This window comes from Chiloscyllium punctatum, chromosome 10 (genome assembly GCF_047496795.1).
Source record: "Chiloscyllium punctatum isolate Juve2018m chromosome 10, sChiPun1.3, whole genome shotgun sequence".
Classification (NCBI taxonomy): Eukaryota; Metazoa; Chordata; class Chondrichthyes; order Orectolobiformes; family Hemiscylliidae; genus Chiloscyllium; species Chiloscyllium punctatum.
Window position 1 is genome coordinate 21,771,351 of NC_092748.1, and position 12,463 is coordinate 21,783,813.

The window sequence follows — 12,463 nt, forward strand, 5'->3', positions numbered from 1 at the left end:
GCTATGGGGTCATTCCATACTTTAGACAGCGTTTAGCTTTAGTTATATCCAGGAAGATGTTTAAAACTCATTAGGAGAATTTTTAACGAGCAAGGAATTATGAGTGAGGTCACGGACCTTGAATGTTAATTATTTATCTGAACAGATATTGCTTAGATTTCCATCATTTTCAATTTGTAATTCATATTCACATCTGCAGTTTTTCAACTTTACATGCATTATTCACAGTTTTTTTTTTAAATAGTGCATATTAATCATCCCATGTAGGATAGTCAAGGCATATCCTTTTCAAAATGCCAGTGTTCCTAGGTTAGATAATGTTTTGCGCATATGTTTTTGTATGAGATGCAATGCTGATTTAAGTTCTGAGAAAAAGATTAAGGAAGTTAAACATGTGAAAATGAATAGGTAAGATTGGGAGGGATATGGGCCAGGGGCAGACATGTGGGACTAGTTTCGTTTGGGATTATGTTCAGCATAGGCTGGTTAGACGGAACCATCTGTTTCTGTGCTGAATGACTCTATAACCAAACGTATTAAACTTGCCTAACAGGCATTTTGCATTCATGAGGATACAAAGACAGAGCTGGCTTGTTAGGAAACTAATTTAGGAATAGGTCAGTAGAGATGCAGTGATGTTGTGGGCTGAGATGATTAACCTTCAACAACGGCAACTATCATCTTTTGCACGAGGTAAGAGGCAAACGTTCCACCAATTCCCACTGACTTCAGTTTTATTTAGGGTTCCTTGATGCCACACTTGATCAATTGCTATCTTAGATTCAAGGATATTCCACTTTTCCTCTTGCAATATTCTTCAGGTTCATTGAAATGTAGATGAGCAGAGAGATCTCAGTGTCCATGTCCACAGATCCCTGAAAGTTGCCACCCAGACTGATGGGGTTGTTAATAAGACATATGGTGTGTTAGTTTTTATTGGTAGAGTGATTGAGCTTTGGAGCCACAAGGTCATGCTGCAGCTGTACAAAACTCTGGTGTAGCCTCATTTGTAGTATTGCAGACAGTTCTGGTCACCACATTTTAGGAAGGATGTGGAAACTTTAGAAAGGGTGCAGATGAGATTTACTAAGATGTTGCCTGGTATGGAGGGAAGGTCTTATGAGGAAAGGCTGAGGGACTTGAGGCTGTTTTCGTTAGAGAAGAAGGTTGAGAGTGACTTAATGGAGATATACAAGATAATCAGAGGGTTAGATAGAGTGTACAGTGAGAGCCTTTTTCTTAGGATGGTGGTGCGAAGCACGAGGGTACATAGCTTTAAATTGAGGGGTGATAGAAATAGATGTCAGAGGTAGTTTCTTTACTCAGAGTAGTAAGGGCATGAAATGCCCTGCCTGCAACAGCAGTAGATTTGCCAACTTTAACGGCATTTAAGTGGTTATTGATAAACATATGGATGAGAATGGAATAGTGTAGCATTGATATTCTTCAGATTGGTTCCACAGGTTGGCGCAACATCGAGTGCTGAAAGGCCTGTACTGCGCTGTCATGTTCTCTGTTCTATGAATGTTCCTTGCTCTACTTTACTCAGAGGGAAAAGATAAAGATCACACAACACCTGATTATAGTCCAACAGGTTTATTTGGAAGTACTAGCTTTCAGAGCGCTGCTCCTTCATCAGAAGGTGTGGATTAAGATAGAGTCTTAGAGTTGTACAGCACGGAAACAGACCCTTCGGTCCAACTCGTCCATGCTGACCAGATATCCCAACTCTATCTAGTCCCACCTGCCAGCGCCTGGCCCATATCTCTCCAAGCCCTTACCATTCATATACCCGTCCAGATGTCTTTTAAATGTAGTAATTGTATGAACCTCCACCGCTTCCTTTGGCAGCTCATTCCATACATGTACCACTCTCTGTGTGAAAAAGTTGCCCCTTAGGTCTCTTTTATATCATTCCCCATAGGGTGACTAAACCTATGCCGTCTACTTCTGGATTCCCACACCCCAGGGAAAAGACTTTGTTTATTTGTCCTATCCAAGTCCCTCATGATTCTATAAACCTCTATAAGGTCACCCCTCAGCCTCTGCTTCAGGGAGAACAGCCCTAGCCTGTTCAACCTCTCCCCATAGGTCAAATCCTCCAACCCTGGCAACATCCTTGTGAATCTTTTCTAAACCTTTCAAGTTTCACAACATCTGGGAGACCAGAATTGCACGCAATATTCCAACAGTGGCCTAACTAATGTCCTGTACAGCCGCAATATGACCTCCCAACCCCTACACTCAATATTCTGACCAGTAAAGAAAAGCATACCAAACGCTGCATTCACTATCCTATCTATCTGCGACTCCACTTTCAAGGATCTATGATCCTGCACTCCAAGGTCTCTTTGCTCAGCAACACTCCTTAGGACTTTACCATCAGGTATATAAGTCCTGCTATGATTTGCTTTCCCAAAATGCAACTGCTCACATTTATCTAAATTAAACTCCATCTGCCCTTTCTCAGCTGGTTGTCCCATTTGATCAAGCTCCCGTTGTAATCCGAGGCAACCTACTTCGCTGTCCACCACACCTCCAATTTTGGTGTGATCAGCAAACTTACTAACTATACCTCTTATGTTTACATCCATTGATACAAATGACGAAAGTTAAAGGACCCAGCACCGATCCTTGTGGCACTCCACTGGTTACAGGCCTCCAGTCTGAAAAACAACCCTCCACCACTACCCTCTGTCTTCTACCTTTGGGCCAGTTCTGTATCCAAATGGCAAGTTCTCCCTGTATTCCATGAGATCTAAGCTTGCTCACCAATCTCCCATGGGGAACCTTGTTGAATGCCATACTAAAATCAATATAGACCACATTTACCACTCTGCCCGCATCAATCCTCTTTGTTACATCTTCAAAAAACTCAATCAAGTTTGTGAGACATGATTTCCCATGCATAAAGTCATCTTGACTATCCCTAATCAGTCCTTGCCTTTCCAAATATATGTACATCCTGTCCCTCAGGATTCCCTCCAACAACTTGCTCACCACTGACATCAGGCTCACTGTTCTATAGTTCCCTGGCTTGTCCTTACCACCTTTCTTACATAGTGGCACCATGTTAGCCAACCTCCAGTCTTCCAGAACCTCACCTATAATTATCGATGATACAAATATCTCAGTAAGAGGCCCAGCAATCACTTCCCCAGCTGCCCCCAGCGTTCTAGAATACACATGATCAGGTCCTGGGGATTTATCCACTTTTGTGTTTCAAGACATTCAACACTTGCTCCTCTATAAAATGGGCATTTTTCAAAATGTCATCATCTATTTCCCTCCAGTCTATATCTTCCATGTCCTTTTCCACAGTAAATACTGATGCAAAATACTCGTTTAGTATCTGCCCCATCTCTTGTGGCTCCACACAAAGGCCACCTTGCTGATCTTTGAGGGCCCTATTCGCTCCCTAGTTACGCTTTTGTCCTCAATGTATTTGTAAAAACCCTTTGGATTCTCCTTAATTCTATTTGCCAAAGCTATCTCATGTCCCCTTTTTGTCCTCCTGATTTCTCTCTTACGTATACTCCTACAGCCTGTATGTTCTTCTAAGGATTCACTCAATCTATCCTGTCTATACCTGATATATGCTTCCTTCTTTTTCTTAACCAAACCCTCAATTTCTTTAGTCATTCAGCATTCCCTATATATATCAGCCCTTCCTTTCACCCTAACAGGAATATACTTTCTATGGACTCTCGTTATCTCATTTCTGAAGGCTTCCCATTTTCCAGGCATCCCTTTAACTGCGAACATCTGCGCCCAATCAGCTTTTGAAGGTTCTTGCCTAATACCGTCAAAATTGGCCTTCCTCCAATTTAGAACTTCAACTTTTAGATCTGGTCTATCCTTTTCCATCACTGTTTTAAAAGTAATTGAATTATGGCTGCTAGCCCCAAAGTGCTCCCCTACTGACACCTCCATTACCTGCCCTGCCTTATTTCCCAAGAGTAGGTAGAGTTTTGCACCTTCTCTAGTAAGTACATCCACATATTGAATCAGAACATTTTCTTGTACACACTTAACAAATTCCTGTCCATCTAAGCCCTTAACACAATGGCAGTCCCAGTCCATGTTTGGAAAGTTAAAATCCCCTACCATAACCACCCTATTATTCTTAGAGATAACTGAGATCTCCTGACAAATTTGTTTCTCAATTTCCCTCTGAGTATTAAGGGGTCTATAATATAATCCCAATAAGGTTATCATCCCTTTCTTATTTCTCAGTTCCACCCAAATAACTTCCCTGGATGTATTTCTGGGAATATCCTCCCTCAGCACAGCTGTAATGCTATCCGTTATCAGAAATGCCACTCCCCCCTCCTCTCTTGCCTCCCTTTCTATCTTTCCTGTAACATTTGTATCCTGGAACGTTAAGCTTGTCCATCCCTGAGCCACGTTTCTGTAATTGCTATGATATCCTCGTCCCATATTCGTAACCATGTCTGAGTTCATCTGCCTTCCCTGTTATGCCTCTTGCATTGAAATAAATGCAGTTTAATTTATCAGTCCGACCTTGTTCTCTGCTTTGTCCCTGCCTGGCCTGACTATTTGACTCGCCTTTGTTCTCAACTGTACAGTCTCAGATTGAAATCTTTCCTCACTATTTCCCTGGGTTCCACCCCCCCTGCCACCCCCCCCCCCCCCCCAACCCACCTACCTTACTAATTTAAATCCTCCAGGGCAGCTCTAGCAAATCTCCCTGCCAGTATTTTAGTCCCCTTCCAATTTAGATGCAATCCGTCCTCCTTGTACAAGGCACTTCTATCCCAAAACAGCTTTCAATGATCCAAAAATGTGAATCTTTCTCCCATACACCAGCTCCTCAGCCATGCATTTATCTGCTCTCTCTTCCTATTTCTGCCCTCACTAGCTCATAGCACCGGGGGTAATGCCCATATTACTACTGTCAAGGACCTCCTTTTTAAATTTCTGCCTAACTCTGTGTACTCTCCCTTCAGAATCTCAACCTTTTCCCTTTCTATGTCATTGGTTCCAATGTGTACAATGCCTTCCTGCTGGCCCTTCTCCCTCTGGAGAACATTCTGCACTCTCTCTGAGACATCCTTGATCCTGACACCAGGGAAGCCACACACCATTCTGATTTTTCGGTGCTTACCAGATACAGAATTTATTGCAAAAGATTACAGTGTCATGCGACTGAAACGTTATATTGAACAAACCTAGATTGCTGGATTAGTGGTGCTGGAAGAGCACAGCAGTTCAGGCAGCATCCAACGAGCAGCGAAATCGACGTTTCGGGCAAAAGCCCTTCATCAGGAATAAAAAGTTTTTTATTCCTGATGAAGGGCTTTTGTCCGAAACGTCGATTTCGCTACTTGTTGGATGCTGCCTGAACTGCTGTGCTCTTCCAGCACCACTAATCCAGTATTTGGTTTTCAGCATCTGCAGTCATTGTTTTTACCTTGTTTAAACCTAGATTGCTGTTGGTCTTTCATCTTTTAGAATGGATTGCAGGTTTTGGTTCATTAATATATAAATCCCAGAACTTCTTTCAAGTTGCATTCTCAAGATAACTGAAGGTTTTATAAAAAAAAGTGACATCTCAGCTCGGTGGTTGTTTAAAGGCACGAAGTGGAGTATAGTGAAGGTCTTAGCGAGGTGCTTATCCTCATCAATAATATATTGCAGGCTGCGAAGAACATGGCGTACTTTCTCCGCTCCCAGGAAATACTACACAATGATGGCTACCCTATTAGTCGGATCACATGTCTGTCTCCTGAGGAAGTCATTACGGTTTCTAACTGTGGCATATCCAAACTGGTGATGGATGAGTTGAGCATCGTACCCTATTTTTATGAGGATGTCCTTCAGCACCTTCAGATGTCTGTTGCGTTCCTCCTTAGCTGAACAGATTCTGTGTACGTGTAGGGCTTGTCCATAGGAGATGGCTATTTTAATATGTTTAGGGTGAACACTAGAGATCTGCAGCATTGTGAGGTTATCTGTGGGTTTGCAGCAGAGTGAGGTACTGAGGTGCCCATCTTTGATGGAGATGCATGTGTCTGAGAATGAGACAGGTACTAAAGAGTCGTCCGTGGTAAGTCAGATGGTGGGATGAAACTTATTGATATCACGTGCAGTTGTTTCAGTGACTCCTTGCCATGGGTCCAGAGGAAGAAAATGTCATCAATATATCTGCTGTATAGTGCTGGTTGGAGATCTGGTGCAGCAAAGAAGTCTTGTTCGAACTTGTGCATGAAGATGTTGGCATATTGGGTTGCAGATTTGGTCCCATGGCTCTTCTGTGTGTGGATGAAGAACTGGTTGTCAAAGGTTGTGGTCAAGGATGAAGCAGATGAGTTGGAGATTGACAGTTGTTGGAATTGACTACTGAGGCTGTTGCAGCTATGCCGTCACCATGTGGATATGCTGGTGTGGAGTGCCAAAACATCCATTGTGATGAGGAACATTCCCGATTTGACTAGTCTGTGGGTACTGAGTTTCTGGAAGAAATCTGTAGTCTTGCAACGGAAGCTGAGGATCCCTTGTACAATGGGTTTCAAGATGCCCTCGACATAGCCAGAGAGGTTCTCACACAGAGTTCTGTTGCCTGACACAATGGGATAGCCAGGTGTTGGCGTTGTGTATCTTCAGAAGTCCCCTATGTGTGAAGTACGTGAGAGTGCATAGGGAACCCTGTTGGACTTGATTAAAAGTCTTGATGAATCACGAGGCTGCACTTTTCTAGCTTCCACTCTAAACAGCTTCAAACAACCATCCCCTAAGGACAAGCCCTATGCATACACAGGATCTGTTCAGATGAGGAGGAATGTGATGGACACCTGAATGTGTTGAACGAGGCCCTCTTAAGAACAGGGTATGATGCTGAACTCTTCAATCATCAGTTCTGACATGCCACAACGAGAAACCATAATTACCTCCTCTGGAGACAGACTCTGGATGCAGCCGATAGGGTACCCTTCATTGTCCAGTACTTCCTGGAGGGGAGAAACAATGTTCTTCACAGCCTGCAACACATTATCGGTGATGATGAGCACCTCACCAAGATCTTCCCAATGCTTCCATTTCTCACCTTTTAAACAACCACCGAGCCTTAAACAGACCTTTGTTCACAGCAAACCACTCAGCCTCCAGGGCAACATTGATCACCACACCATACAACCTTGTCATGGCAACCACTGCAGTATGTGTCGACATGGATACTACCATTACACATGGGGACATTGCCCACCATGTCGGCGGCAAGTACTCATGTGAGTCGACCAACGTTGACTATCTCATACGCTGCAAGCAAGGATGTCCTGAGGCATGGTACATTGGTGAGATCAAGCAGACACGACGACAATGGATGAATGGACACCGCGCAACAATCACCAGACAGGGATGTTTCTTCCCGGTCAGGGGAATTCAGGTCGGATCTTAAGGTGAACATCCTCCAAGGCGAACTTTGGGATATGCAACAACGCAGAATGGTCAAGCAGAGGCTGACAGCCAATTTCGGTGCCCGTGAGGATGGCCTCAACCGGGACCTTGGGTTCATCTCTCACTATACACACACACACAAGCACGCGCACACACGCACGGACACACTCACGCTCACGCAGACTGTCTCTCAGATGCGCACACATAAACCCCACACACACTCACCCACGTGCACACACACTCATAGGCTTATACTCCGTCACACTCGTGCACACATGCAAACACACACTCTCTCACACACACACAGACACTCTCACTCTGTCCACATGCACGTGCGTGCACATGCTGTCTCGCTCTCTATCTGTCTCGCTCTCTGTCTCACTCCTCCCTCCCTTCCTCCCTCACGTGCAAACACATGTCTATAGGGTGAATTTGCATTTGCAGAATTGTAATTGCAGATACATTCTATTCTGTTCAGAAAGCATACAATCTGCAGGCAGTCAATCCATGTAACATTTTATAAATTCCTACTTTGGAAATAGAACCAATCTGGCTCAAGATTGGGATACAGACAGACTCTAACCTCACACCTTTAATGCATTGTTTGAGCTGAGATGTCACCTTTTTTATACAACTTCCATTATCTTGAGAATGTGATTTGAAAGAAGTTCTAGGATTTGCATATTAATAAATAAACCTGCAACTCATTCAAAAAGATGAAAGACTTAACAGCAATCTAATTATGTTCAACATTTCATTTCAGTTGCATGACACTGATCTTTTGCTATAAATTCTGTGCCTTATGATCTTGCTCCACAGCTATCTGATGAAGGAGTAGCGCTCTGAAAGTTAGTATTTCCAAATAAACCCGCTGGACATGTTGTAAAATCGCCTGGTGTTGTGATTTTAAACTTTGTCCACCTAGTCCAACACTGGCACCATTCCTCAGAGGGAAAGACTTCAACCTAATCTTGTAGAGAAAGCCCCCTCATTCCTGGTAAATCTCCGCTACCACATCCTCTCAAGCATCCTAATGAACTCCCTAAGTTATGGGGTGTAGGTTTGCTCACTGAGCTGTAGGTTTGATATCCAGACGTTCATTACCTGGTTAGGTAACATCATCAGTGGCGACCTCCAAGTGAAGCGAAGCTGTTGTCTCCTGCTTTCCAGTTATATCTTTCTCCTGGATGGGGTTCCTGGGGTTTATGGTGATGTTATTTCCTGTTTGTTTTCTGAGGGGTTGATAGATGGCATCTAGATCTATGCATTTGTTTATGGCGTTGTGGTTGGAGTGCCAGGCCTCTAGGAATTCTCTGGCATGTCTTTGCTTAGCCTGTCCCAGGATAGATGTGTTGTCCCAGTCGAAATGGTTTTTTTCATCTGTGTGTAGGGCTACGAGGGAGAGAGGGTCGTGTCTTTTTGTGGCTAGCTGGTGTTCGTGTATCCTGGTGGCTAACTTTCTTCCTGTTTGTCCTACGTAGTGTTTGTGGCAGGTCCTTGCATGGAATTTTGTAGATGACGTTGGTTTTGTCCCATGGGTTGTACTGCGTTTTTTAAGTTTATTAGTTTTTGTTTGAGAGTGCTAGTGGGTTTGTGTGCTACTAGGATTCCGAATGAGAACAAGATCATTGCTTTGTCCACCTCTATTTTGGTGTTTTTGATGATTTTCAGGAATTCCTGGGTGGAGTGGATGGAGTGCTGTGACTCTTCTACTAGGTATTTAAGTCTTGCGTGTAGTTCTTTGGCCAGTCTGTAAGTTGGTGTTCCAGATAGTGAGACTATGGGTCTGAGGGGGGCTCCTGGTTTATGGATATTTGGTAGTCCGTAGAATGGGGTGTTGGTCCCATCGGGTTTCATTTTCTGGAATTCCTAAGTTATCATTATTTGTGCTCTTGTTGTGAGTTAATCAAAGCGTTTTACATGTTCAGTATAACTTCCCTGCTTTTGTACATAATATCTATAGCTTTTAAAGCCCAAGGCCCTGTATATCTTACCATTCAATCTCTCAAATTTCTGGGCATAGACCCCATGTATCTATGCCTCAATGTGGACCCTTCAGAAAATTGACAATATGATGTGCATCCCCTATTCCTTTTGCCAAAATACATCACCACACACTTCTCTGTATTGCATCTCGATTTCCATTTAGCTATCTATGACAGAAGTGTCACCAATGATACTACCAAGCAGCATATGCTTATTAAATGTCTGTTCGCTGATGTTCAGTTTGAGTTCTGTCAGGGCTACTCACTCCTGACCCCACGACAGCCTTGTTTAAAACATGGACAAAACAGACAAATTCCTGAGCTGAGGTAAAAGTGACTGTCCTTCGCTTTACATTTAACCACTGTAGTACTAAGGACCCCTAAATTGCACTCGATGGGAATCGGGGGAAAACCACTCTAGTTGGAGTCACACTTTGAGAAATTGACATTATTTCCCTTGGAGCAAAGGTGATGATTGTGGTTGTTGGAAGTCAGTCATCTCGGCTCCAGGGCATTTCTGCAGGAGTTCTTTGAAATTTTATGTCCAAGGTTCACTCATCTTCAGCTGTTTCATCCATGACCTTCCCTCCGTAGTATGGTCAAAAGTGGGAATGTTCACTGATTTTGCACCATTTCTGCTTCCAAGTACTGAAACAGTCCATGTCCAATTGTAGCAAGGTGCAGGCAGTATCTCAGTTTAGACTAGTAAGTTGCAAGTGATGTTCATGTTGCAAGTACCAAGCAATGACAGCATCAAACAAGGGAGAATCTAATCATTATGTGAGAGCATCCAATGGTATTATCGTTGCTGAATTCACATCTGTCAACATTTTGGGGATTGCCATTGACCAGAAAGTGAACTGGATTGGCCACATAAATACTGTGGCTACAAAAGAAGGACAGAGGCTGAGAATTCTGCAGTGAATAACTCATTGCCTAACTATCCAAAGCTTGTAGATAGTACATAAGAACATTAGAACTAGGAGCAGGAGTGGGCCTTCTGGCCCCTCAAGCCTGCTCCACCATTCTCTAAGAACATGACTAATCTTTTCACTGACTCAGATCCACATACCTTTGCTCTCACCGTTTCCTTAAACCTTTTATTGTTTAAAAAAAAAATTACCTTTGCTTTAAAAGTGTTTACTGAAGTAGTGTCAACTACTTCACTGGGCAAGGAATTCTATTGTTTAACAATCCTCTGGATGAAGAACTTCCTTCTTTAATTCAATCCACAATCTGCTTCCCCTAATTTTGAGGCTATGCCCTCTTGTCCTATCTTCACCTGTCAGTGGAAACATGCTCTCTACTTCAATCTTATCTATTCCATTCACAAGTTTTCTATAAGATTCCCCTCCCTCCGTTCTTTTGAATTCTACTGAATATAATCCCAGTCTACTCCGTCTCTTCTCGTAAGCCAACACCCCCAACTCCAGAATCAACTTCTTGAACCTCCTCTGCACCCCCTCCAGTGCCAGTACATCCTTTCTCAAGTGAGGAGATCAAAATTGCACACAATACTCCAGGTGTGGCCTCACCAGCACCTTGTACAGCTGCAACAAAACCTCTGTTTTTAAAGTCACTCCCTTTAGCAATGAAGGACAGCATTTCATTTGCCTTCCTAATTACTTGTTGTACCTGCAGATCAACCTTCTGTGATTCATGTGCAAGGACACCCAGGTCCTTCTGTATAGTAGCATGCTGGTACTTTTTACCATTCAAGTAATAATCCTTTTTACTGTTACAACTACCAACATGTATGACTTCACATTTATTAACATTGTATTCCTTCTGCCAGACCTTTGCCCATCACCCAGTGTATCTATGTTCCTCTGCAAAGTTTCACAGTCCTTTGCACACTTTTTGCTCTGCCAATGACACCCTACACATGGTCCCCAACTCCAAATCATCAATATAAATTGCGGTCCCATCACTGATCCCTGAGGCACACCACTAGTCACTAATTGCCAGGCCAGAACAGAATTCATGTATCCCCACTCTTTGCTTCCTGTTAGTCAAGCAGCCTTCTACCCATGCTAATTCTTTACCCCTAATGCCATGCATCCTTACCTTAGTAGACAAGGAACAAGAAGGGCTCATGCCCGAAACGTCGATTCTTCTGCTCCTTGGATGCTGCCTGACCTGCTGCGCTTTTCCAGCAACACATTTTCAGCTCTGATCTCCAGCATCTGCAGTCCTCACTTTCTCCTAGACAAGGAACAAGTCATGAGTATGATAGAATCCTCTCCACTTGCCTGGATGCATGCTGCTCTAGCAATACCCAAGAATCTTGACACCATTCAGAAGAAAGCAGCCCATTTGATTCGTACTGCGTCCACAAGTATTTACTCCCTGCACCACTGATGCTCGGTGGCAGCAAAATGTATGTTATGGACCAGGCCAGACCCCTCTCAATTTTTTAAGAAGGTAGCCGAGACCCTAATGTTTTCTTAATTAAAGGCAGACGTGAAGTGGATATCCCAGGAATAATGCAGCTCGTCAAGCTTTAAGCAAAACAATTTATTTAAACACTACTGTCGAACACAAGCAAAAGAAAACAGAAGTTAGAATAAGTAAAGTATTTGCAAACTCAACCGACTTTATACAGCAACTTAACTGAGAAGCTGTTCCAATTCCCGTAACATCCTATAAATGCATCCTTTGACAAGAGGTTAATTCACACACAGGTTCTTACAGGAAGGGGAGATTTCAGAGAGAAAAGTCAGCAGGGATCATCTGCTGAAGGGTAGAACCTTTCTGCACTGCAGAGCGTCTGACTGCCTTTTGAAACAAACAAGAAAAAAACCTGAATTAGGAGAACTGGCCACTTCCCTGCCATTGTTAAACTCTGGTCTTTCCAGACATTTCAACACCTCTGTCTTTATGACATGTCTTGAGCAAGGCTATTTTGTTAGTGGATATTTTTAAGTGACAGCATTGTCACGTGTACTTCTAGAAGATTCCCTGCTGAAATTGGATGAGAAAATTCAGTCAATGCCTTCCAAATCGCCAACCACTTCCATCTAGAAGGAATTGGGTAGCAGATAGATGTGAACAGCACCTGC

General features: G+C 43.2%; 1 protein-coding gene across 2 annotated transcripts in view; it reads left to right on the plus strand.

The window, feature by feature from the left end:
* rbm44 (RNA binding motif protein 44) overlaps positions 1-12,463 on the plus strand; it is a 141,685-nt gene that overhangs the window by 28,861 nt on the left and 100,361 nt on the right. The window lies entirely within an intron of this gene.